The following is a 12,287-nucleotide window of genomic DNA, read 5'->3' on the forward strand; positions in this document are numbered from 1 at the left end:
ATTTCACATAAATGATCTAATACGTTGACCAATGAATTTAAATACATAAAAATGTATAAAATGTCAATTTATTTTTCTTACTTGGTCCACAGCTACCTACTTGTTGATAGATTTTTCTAAAAAAACTAGTTTTACGTATTTTTTGCAGTGTAAAATAAGAGCCATCATTTTTCAAACACATTGTACACCTTAAGTTTACGTCGAAGTATGATTTAGAACAATAATTATGTGGAATATTTCCGAATTTAATGTGAAACTCAAAGAAATACTGTTTTTTTGAAAAAATCAATTTATGTGTAATACTTGGCGAAGGAGTAAGTTTTCAGATTCGAAATTTCACATAAATGATCTAATACGTTGACCAATGAATTTAAATATATAAAAATGTATAAAATGTCAAATTTATTTTTCTTACTTGGTCCACAGCTACTTGTTGATAGATTTTTCTAAAAAAACTAGTTTTACGTATTTTTCGCAGTGTAAAATAAGAGCCATCATTTTTCAAACACATTGTACACCTTAAGTTTACGTCGAAGTATGATTTAGAACAATAATTATGTGGAATATTTCCGAATTTAATGTGAATTTCCAAGAAATACTGTTTTTTTGAAAAAATCAATTTATGTGTAATACTTGGCGAAGGAGTAAGTTTTCAGATTCGAAATTTCACATGAATGATCTAATTCATTGACCAATGAATTTAAATACATAAAAATGTAAAAAATGTCAAATTTATTTTTCTTACTGGGTCCTCAGCTACTTGTTGATAGATTTTTCTAAAAAAACTAGTTTTACGTATTTTTCGCAGTGTAAAATAAGAGCCATCATTTTTTAAACACATTGTACACCTTAAGTTTACGTCGAAGTATGATTTAGAAAAATGATTATGTGGAATATTTCCGAATTTAATGTGAAACTCAAAGAAATACTGTTTTTTTGAAAAAATCAATTTATGTGTAATACTTGGCGAAGGAGTAAGTTTTCAGATTCGAAATTTCACATAAATGATCTAATACGTGACCAATGAATTTAAATACATAAAAATGTAAAAAATGTCAAATGATGTGTTTTTCTTACTCAGTCTACTACTATTTTTTTAGTTTTACAGTGCTCTTTAATAGTTTAATTTTAATGTATACTTATTAGACAACATCCTCACCCGTTGACAATTCCTTGACCTGCTGAATGTAGATATAAGTGGGAAGTAAAGAAGTTCCTCAGATCATAATAATTTTGTTATGATGTTCTTATTTTGTTATATTTTTATATCATATTATATTATATATTAGTATTTATTACACTACTGTAGTTGGCAATGTGTTAAACGTCAATCATTAATTTACTACTACCATTATCATTTTCTATATTCACGTCAACCGTTGTTAGAAATATAATCTACTGTCATAGCATGTAGAGGGATTCGCCAAATGCATTTAACAATGTGCTTATTTAAATTTTGATTCTTGGAATTTTTAAGTTTACATGATTCCATTCTATTTTATCAATTATACTATGAATTTTATTGTAAGCTACTAAGCTTCTTAGGGATAATATTTTGTTGTATTAATAATGGTTTGGACTGGGAATAGGATGAGGAGTTATGATTATTTGGAAATTTTAGCAATTATTATTAATCAACATTGTATTTTAATAATTCTTAAAATTTATCCGATTGGTACTAAAATCAACTCTTACACGCATTTTGTACTTTATGCAATATCAGTGTCACTTGATAATATCCTTATGTTTAAATTATGAGTGTTCATTTAAAAGCTATTCATTTTAATTTATATTTAATGATTTCCAAAATAAAAAAAATATTTACATGTTCTTTTAATAATTTACTGTAAAATGGTATGTTGTCGTTTGAAAAAATAAGTGGTTTGTATTTCTACTCATTTTTAATGTTTCAAACAAAATGTGTTAAGATATAGGCGTTTTCCTTAAGTATATGTAAAAAGTTACAATAATGTTTGAACTATAATGTATTATTATCAAAAAATAAAATGATGATAATGTACATTATCGGTGAACCACTCTGTATACTATAACAGTGTTGCGAGTTCCATGTGTGATGTATAATATTATGCATCACGAGTTATCGCGTTTTGTATGGCTGCGGGCGCGATCGACACCCACAACGGCTGCGCTAAAAAATAATAATGATCTATGATAGGCCGTTCAGTATTCGCAGATCGTCCGAGCAGGCCAAGTCGATAACATTCGAACCGCGCCGCGCCCAAATATAACAACAATAAAAATTATAATTTTTTTAATAATAATTAATGTGTCGACGTGTAAGTCGTACTTGTCGCAGTCTCTGTTGCAGCCCCTAATTCTGTTGCAGTCGTTGCGATCGTAACCTACAAAAAGATGCGGTCGACAGCGATCGTCGTGATGGCAGCTCTCCAGTTGTTTTCAGGTGCGCCCCGTGCATAAGTTGTCGGTATATTATAAAACGAAAATCGGCTCGCATTACATCAATGTTATAATTTTTTGTCATTTAGTTAGTGAATTGTCACGTAATTGTTGCTTGTAATATAAATTGAACTCGGGAGTTTTAAAAGTCAAAATTGATAAAATACTCGCAAATCAAAAAATCTTAAGTCTGTCAACGATATTATTAGGTAGGTAGGTAAGCAAAAAGCCATTATTCGCAAATTGAAATTCAAAAATTATGACTATTCATTATTTACAAAACAATATCTAAGTATAGAGCATGTATTATATAATATTGATAATTATATTTTCAAACGATCGAACAATTCGGAACTCGGCATAGCCGTAAAAATAAATATTTTCGGCAAGTACCTACTCTCGAAGATAGGTCAACACCATACTGTTAAAACGTTTTTGGACACTTTTTGACTTATTATTAATCTCTATCGACTTATCGGCTATAACACGCAGCTGCCAAGCACAATATGACGTCTTACGCGTAAACCATTTTACAAGGACATTCCGACCGATACGGATTAATATAATTTTTTGATAATATTTGCGTTGTTTTAAATAATTATTTCCCTACACGAACCGTTTGCAGGCGAAGCCGTGGCCGGCGGCGTGGCCAAGCGGTGGACGCCCGACGTGGACTTCGAAGCGCCGCGCAACTGGGACGCGGGACACGTCCCGTCGTCCGTGGACGTGGCCGTGTTCCAGGAGGACACTTGGTCCCGGTGGTGGTGCCGGCCGCCGGTGTGGACGTGTGCGAGATCGTGTTGCCCGTCAACGGTCAGCTGATCTTGGAGCCCAACGCCCGCTTGGGCATCTCCGCGTCGTCCCAAGCGATGGGCGGTTGTACGGGACAGAGTGAGTAATAATACAATATAATTAATTGTTATTATTATTATGCAAAGTGGCGATCAAACTTTTCGTTTAGCGCATCCTGTGTAGCGTGTGCACGTCGCATTTGAATGTTGGCGACGGAACAGTCGTCACCCGTAGGACCGAACTGTACAAAACGTTACGTCGGTAAATTATTGTTATGAACGTTTTTGTCTGTCTGTATTTTAATTTCTCTCAACTCCGTACGATTACGGGTCTTTTGGCTTCTGGAGATTTAACTTTAAGTTTAAGTCAACGCCGAGGAAGTTAAGCTATAAATTAATAACTATAACAAACGGTTGTAATATATTCCTATTGTTTAGGTAACTCTAAATGATTTAAATATGAATACTGTGATAAATATGAACTTCATTCAGTCTAAGAGAGGTTAGTTAGTTTTTGTAAATACCTCCTGCGTCGCATCCATATAGTGATTTAATTTTTTTTTTTTTTTTTTTTTTTTTTAATAACAACTAAATAAATATTTAGTTAAATGTGCGTTTTACTATAATCACTTTTTATTACAACGACCAACCGTATTTCCTTATAAGCAGTCATACATTAAAAAAATTAATATTATATACTTTGAAATTTATCAGAACCAAGAAATTCAGAATCACAATCATAATAAATGCATTATTAAATAATAAAAAGAAGTGAGCATGTTTAATAAATCACCCTATAATTGGTAGAAAATGACTTACAAAATAATGCATAAAAGTTTGATCTATATTTATTGTACATAATAATTTATTATAATCGTAAAATTTTAAAACCAATATTTTTCAACATAGTTAATGTATGCATGACATTTCATGTAATTAAACTCACTCGTTTATCGTGTATTATTTTTAAAATGAATGATTAATGACAATTGACAGACAACAAAAATGCTCTGAACTGAATAAAAAAATAACCATAAAATGTCCTCTTGTGTAAAAACTAAATATTCGTTAAAAAAATGTATTGAATAATAGTTTTGGGTGATAACATTGTAAATATTCTATTCTACTAAAGATAAACTTAAGTAAAACAATAATATAATAATATTTATGCATACAAATATTATTTTAATCTTTTTTAAATGATTTAATTTAATAATATTTATTTTTTATTATTTTTAATTATTCTTATGGAAATAAAACGAAAAGAAATAATACTAAAACATCTGTGTAGTGTGTACATATCATTCAATGAAGCAGTGCTACATTGTACCTATGCTTTGTCTTAATAATTATCAAATAAAGAAAAATATATTATGTGAATATTCGAAAAAAATATGCACCAATAAATATTATACAATAATATACGAGTACAATACGGCGCTTTATATACCTCAAGTCATAAATATTATGCAAAATGCATTCTATACATACTAGAAGTGTAACGCGACAAAAATGTTAACAGAACTTATTAATTCCATTATAAGTCCATAATACATAATAATAAAACCTGAAATTAAAATCATTAAATGTTTCATTAAACGTCTTGTTTATGTCCCGATTTACAAAAAATTGTTTCTTTTATCTAATATTTTATGTTGATTGTATTTACTTATTAATAAATAATAGTTATAATATACAATATTTAATTAATAATATTATGTATATTTTAATACATATATTAGTATACAATCAACATCAATGTATTTTTTTTATTGTAATGACACTCCCTTGCATAAACTTGTTGGGGGGAGCAGCAAAACTAATTTTTTTATTCCTTGATCGAATTTTAATTTATTTCTCCACTTTTATGTATGTTCAGTACTTTTAACTGGTAACTTTGTTAACTTTGTCATTATTACATATTTTCAGCTGTGATGTTTAAACAAAACGCCCCGATGGAATGGGTGGATCCGGACAACTGGTCGAGTGAAAATATTAACATAGCAACGCCACACGTGGAACGGATACCTTGCGTACACGATACCGTCGTGTTTAACCCTGGTCATTCATTTTCGGTCATCGTGCCCGACGTTCCAATCACCATTGGATCAATGAAGTACGGGAACCAAGTGAGTTCGATTCGGCTGCTATCGTGAGCTTTCGTTTAAAAATTTATGCTTAATAGCAATTGTTATTCGTATGATTGCAACATTATATTTTAGATATCACTAAGTGTCACTATTAGGATAAAAATAGTTGGTGAAGTGGTCCGAAATCGAAATTAAAAAAATTATTATCCCGTATTACAAACAGGATTTTTTTTTTGTATTCAACAACGATTTTAATTCCAAATTAAATATCACACAATATTTCTTGCTAAGTCCGCGTGTGAATCATTAATAGTATATTAGTATGTCATATGTTTTTTACGCCACTGTTATTTTTCTAAATGAAACTTTGACTTTAATGTCAACTACTCTATTGTATTGTGAATCAATAAATAAATGTAATCATCAGAATTCTTGTGGGGAATTTAGAGTTCTTTTGTGGTAAATAGAGAGATTTAGGTGAGCGTATGGTTTTAGTCGTATTTCGCTGATAAAAATTGGTTAATCAAAACAATGATTTTTTTTTTGTTGTATTCAAATTTATTATCACTATACAACTCTGCACGAATATTATATAATATTAATAAACAGAATATTTTATACTTAACAAGCTTAAACGTAATTCTCTATGGAAATTATATTCTTCTACAGAAATACAAAGTTTAACATAATGTTTAATAATAGTTTAGACGTAATGGTGCAATATTCATTAAAACAAAATCAGACTTCCATAAAATATTTGAAAGGTTTTAACAGCGCATAGTTTTTTGTGGTCGCATAAAACTAGTTATTTATGGTACCTAACTATTATGGAAGCAAAAACTATTCACCTAAATGTATATTATTTTCTACAGATCATATAGTTTGGTTAATAGTTTATAAATAACGATCTAATTATAATTATAATATAATGCATTTCACCGCATGCTCGCTGAGTGGCTACGGCGTTACTGCAACCCCTTGGGCCTTGGGAAAATATATTCTATATAATACATTATAATAAAATAGATATCGTATCTTTTCCGCGGTATGCATATATAATAAACCATATATATAATATATATTATACACTATATACAGGCTCGATAAGAGCAGTAAGCAATATTAATGTTATTTATTAACGTAAAACTGGTGCATGCGTTGTAATAATAAATATTATTAAAATATATGTATTGCAATTTGCAGTGGTATAATATAACAGTAATAAGTATAACAACGCATTCTGTGTTTATTTTAAAATATTATAAACTCGCAACAGCGGTATCGCGAATCTATAGACACGGAGTACGTACACTTACTATTGTACATTAATGATAAACATAATTATATTATTCTAGACGTTCGGTCTAAATGAATTGAACGAATTTCTTTTGTCGGACGTCGGCGACCAAGAACTAAAGAGTTCTTCCACCGACAACGATGTGTCCATTACATTGACGTCGACGCTCTGCGAAGATAGTACAGGATGTGAATGCGGTACTCAACAACTTTTTGACCAAGTATGCAAAGTGGCTTCAAAGCGCTGTTATAGTAAATTAGGCTGCATAAGTCCAGTGAAACCAATCGGCCATTGTTGTTGGACTTGTGGTAAGATGTTTAATGCACACATAATATTATTGTCTTTGGTTTAATGATATACTAATTTATTCGATTCGAGTCGTGAATTTAATTTAACTGTAAAACATTGCACGTGTATATTATATGAGTGTGTGTAAATAAAACGATTCTTTTAAAAGTAAATACAGAAGAAAAAAATGTACGCGCGTATAATAGTACCTATGAAAATATATTTTTTCACGTAATCTTAACTTTAAACACTTATAAAGTTACAACTAATTAACTACTCGCTCGAAATACATTTTTTTTATAAATACTAGTTAATACACAAAATATTTCTTTTAGATCAAAATTATATACTAATTATAGTATAAATATAAATATAACTTTGTCATATTTAAATAACCATTCTGTACATATTGTATATAATAGCAGTTAACTAGTAATCAGTGTTATTAGAAAAAAAACTGTATTCATTATTATTGTTTGATTTTATTCTAGGAGCTTATTTTTTAATTAATTACAACCCAAATAGTTTTATTGAAGAAAAATTCAGTGAAGAATTTAAAAAAGACATAGTAAAATTAAACTCAACATTTGAAAAATATCAACTTTCTTATTATATGAGTAAACTGTTGAACGGAAAAATCCAAGTTGTATTGGCGAGTGATGCAAAATATGTGGATGAAATAAGTGAAATAGCTAACACTATACACTCGTTGCTGAATTCTTGTAAGTTATTACTTATAATAAATATTATTATATATCATATTATCATAATATATACTCAGATAATTAAACATCATAATTTAAAAAATAAAACATGATTTTGGTACGAGAATGTATGGTGTAATTATTTGGTTAAAAATAATCAAACTTTCAAACTAATCAATTATCAGACATAATAATTTATGTATTCAAATAATACTATAATATTATACAACATAAAACAGGGTGAGTGACACATTTATATTATTAAAATATGATTTTTAATGATGTTCTTTTGATTTAGATAAACTTGATATAAAAATTTAAATTGTTTTCTAAGGTTCTATTATAAAAATAAAATCATTAACTATATGCAGGGTATTCAATAATAATATTATGTTTACGTCACTTTTGAAGTTTATGTAAAGATGGTCCAATTTGCAGGACGAAAGTAGTGAAAAATTATGTACATAATTTGCATGTATAAATGTGTGATATATATCTACAATATAACGTCAATAATAGAGGCGGTGGTGTTCAAAAAATTCTATGAAATTGGAACTAAAAGATTATTAAAATACCACCATCTCTTGAAATTCCAAATATTTTATACCATAAAAGAAATTTTTTATTTTGTAATTTTTAATAAAAATATTATATTATATTTACCACTAATGTAATTCCTCTCTTTTACGAGATCTTTGACAGCTTTTACAACGTATTTTATGCATACATTTTATCTGTTTTAAGTTTAATTTTAAGTTATGTATCATAATTTCATATTTTCATAATAATAAACTTTTCAATATTTTATTAATAGGCGAGTATATCGTGTAGTATAATACGATATAATACATCATCGTATGTGTTTGTTTATATAGTACAACTACTATTGTTCTAAAAAAAATTAGCTTTTTGCTTGGCTTTTTTTACTCAATTTTAAAATATATTTATTACATTTTTAAAAATATAATAAATAACAATTTGGATTACTCGAAATATTTTTTTCTTTTTAAAACGTATATGCTATTATTAAATTAAAAAATGTTTTATGGATAACTGCTGGAATAATCAAATTTCATTGTGTTGATTTTTCATAGATGCAATTAAAATACTTTTGGAACATAATAGTGTATGATTAGTAGATGATAATATACTGTAGTGTTAATATAATAATACACGTGTGTGTTATTTTTTTAACAATAGATTTACAAAAAAACTACAATGTAAGATCGAGCTAATTTTTTAGTGGTGTGTTTTGTGTTTACTCATTGATGATGGTGTATTATTTTTTATAGATCGGGGCGTGACGAATGTGAACATGTTCAACTCGGGGCTGTCGTATGACGCTGACGGGATGACATACGGTCAAATAGCCCTAACCACATGTATCGTCATATTTTCCTGCATGTTGGCAATTATGGTTTACTACAACAAAGACTGGTAAACACACAATCATATATTATTATGTATTTTACTAATAATGATTTTTAATGATTAAATTAGCAATGAAAACCTATAAACGGTCGAATGGTTTGTCTGATTAACACAAATAAATGCCATGCGCGTCATATTAAAAAACTTTGCAAGTTCATCGTCGGCATCTTTCGAACTTTTTGAAACTTTTTTATGCGATCGCTAACGTATATATTGTATTGTATTATTTATATTTAATTTTTAGTTTTAAATATCATAATTCTGTCATTTAATGGCATTAAAAAAAAAAAAAAAATTAAATATATCCAGTTTTATCAGCGACATTATTGCATGCCTGTCTACCGCTTACAAATATTTACATAATGTTATGTATTTTCATGCAATTAGATAATGTTTAAAACTATTGAATTAGTAAGGTTATATTTGACTGATTTTTCACGGAAACATACTTATATATAAGAACTTAAATCAAAAAACATATTTATCCTCATTTTTTTTTAATTTAACTCATATTTTCCCTTAAATTTGATTTTGAAGTATATGATTTTAAGAATTATTATTAATAGTGATTTTTGTTGATTATTAGAATAATTGAAAAATAGTCATTTAAATAAGATTGATTGATCTAAGTAAACTTAATAACAAATTTATAGTTTTGTTGAGTGAATGTATGATGAATAAAAAGTATAAGTGCTTGGTTTTTTGGCGACGAATATATTGCGATGGTTACTCGTCCACCATACTAATTATGTTACATTTGAATAATTGATACTCGTATTTATTTTATATTATACTAATACAGTACATGTAGAAATACACAATAATGATCAAAAATCACTTATCCACTGACTATACTGTCTATATTAGTGTGTGACTGTGTGTGTATGTGTAATGTGTAGGTATAGTATGTCTTAGAAAATTGCCTATATATAACTCCTTCAAAACAATCAGTATCGAATCATAATAAACTTTGGTCAATCGGAAACTTTTATCGTCTGAGTGATTGGTAGGGGATGAGTGGAGGGAAAATATGGATCAGTAACGTAATACATATTTTATAATACACTAATATAGCACAGACAATTGATTTCGAAAAACATTTTTTGTGAGATTATTTTCTTGATACTTGAGTATATACCTATATATTTATGGCATTATATATTTTATCTGCAATATGTACTATAGACCGTAAATAATAGCTAAGTAGATGTGGTATTAAATTGATTTTTTGTATCATCGTCGAAATTTGTTATGATTTTATCTTTTTTCGTCAAATACATCTGCAAGAATATACTGTTTCGGTGAAATGTGCTATCGGATAAGACAAGGAACAATGAATGCTGTGTGTGGGTCGCGAGTGGGTGCGCGTATAGTGAATTGTGTCATACTTATACTGCCCGCTAGCTTTATAACGATTCGGTGCCACAGAGTCGCTATAAAAATCGGGTAAATATTGGGTAATAAATATAAGCTACAAAGGTCGAGTAACAAAAGCCGACTTAATGGTTTATAAAGTGTACAATGTACATGTATATAATATGATATATGCGTATAGCATTATTTATAGAAGAATTTTTATCGTGAACCAGAAAATATCTTATGAAATTCAATAATTATTTTAAATTTGTCTACATTAAATATTAATAGATAAAATTATATATTAATATTTATCAATAGTATTTTTTTTTTAAAATAAAAAATGAAATTGTATTTTCTAAAATTTAAGATAAAAGAATCACCCTATAGAATATAATATGTACATAATAATACACTGTACGATGTAATGACAAACCATCATCTTTTCTTGGACAGGAAATCGCTATTGTCGGGTTCCGGGTCTAGTACTGGTGCTGTATTCGTAAAATTCAAAAACGATACTAACGATGCAGTGGAACTAATCGATGAAGACGTCCGATTGCAACGTAAGACTTCATTCGACAACCCTACTTATGGAGCAGTGGAGAGTATGAAAAAATCACAGGTATCTATCGGTCAAAATTAATATAACATAATATTATATTTAACTACATATTTATCTTATAAATACAATGATATCTGTATCCGTAAACCGAAGAATTAGTATAAAAATTAACTCTATTGAAGTCCCATTTTGTATGCTATTTTTATATAATGTAGACTTTCACATTATATAATATATCTTTAAAAAAATTATTCCATTTAAACTCAAAAGCTTATCACTCAAAATTATGTCCTGCGCGTGGTAGACAGCAGTGATAGTATATACCCTCTTAACACTCCCCTTCATCAAATCGAGAGGAAATTATTTACCATGCCGTCTTATAAACGTTTAAATCATAATATTTTTTATAAAATAATTATTTAATAACAATATATGTAATATCGTATATATTTATTGCTTATCGATCGTGTATGTTTGGTTTTAGACGTTTAGAAAAATCCATTCGTATTCAGATCTATCTGTTTCGACGACACAGAGTGAAGCCATGGATGTAGAACTGAAAGAAACTTTCGAACAAAAGTAATAATATTATGAATTCATAAAATACTTATGTGTATGTTTATTAATTGGTTTATATATAACTGTATAAGTGTAACAAATAATAATAATATTTTATTCTTTAACATTACTCATAATTGAATCCATCCGAATCGAATATGAATCAGACTTGTGCTATGTTTTGAGTGTATCATTTTCGCTGTACATGATTATTCAAATAAAACTTTTACCTATTCAAATCGTGTAAAAATGATTATTATTTTAATCGCAAGTATATTATAGTTCCTACACATTGCACACCGGCGGGCCTATTCAAATCGAAACAATTATGCGTTTACACGTGTATCTATCAGATCTCTGGACATGCATAGTTTTTAATTTGTTTTACCGTCCAAAAAGTTACCCTGTAATAACTTAATAGCCCATAGCATAATGGTTTAATATTTTATTACACTTTCAATGCTATATATTGCAGAGACGTGATACCCCGGGGGACTAAAGAGCGTAAGTATTCTAGTATGCGGATAGAAAAACGATAAATTACAACGAGAGCGTAACAATAACAGCAACAACACAATGTATATTTAGTTAAGTTGACATTATACACCTACGACAATAACTTTGACGGTTAAGTCATGTAAAATCAGTAATTTAAATATTTTTTCTTATCTTATAAAAGCTTTGCAAAATAATGCGAAAATCACGAGGAAATTCAAATAGTTAAGTTTACCTAACATCACCGCTCCATGTAAAATTAATGAAAAGTCGAAACACCAAAGTCAGTACAGA

General features: G+C 28.6%; 1 pseudogene; it reads left to right on the top strand.

Moving 5' to 3' along the window:
• The first annotated feature begins 2,178 nt into the window (after positions 1-2,178).
• LOC126548889 (protein amnionless-like) lies at positions 2,179-11,737 on the top strand (annotated as a pseudogene).
• Positions 11,738-12,287: the final 550 nt, after the last annotated feature.

The sequence above is a fragment of the Aphis gossypii genome, chromosome 1 (assembly GCF_020184175.1).
Source record: "Aphis gossypii isolate Hap1 chromosome 1, ASM2018417v2, whole genome shotgun sequence".
Lineage (NCBI taxonomy): Eukaryota > Metazoa > Arthropoda > Insecta > Hemiptera > Aphididae > Aphis > Aphis gossypii.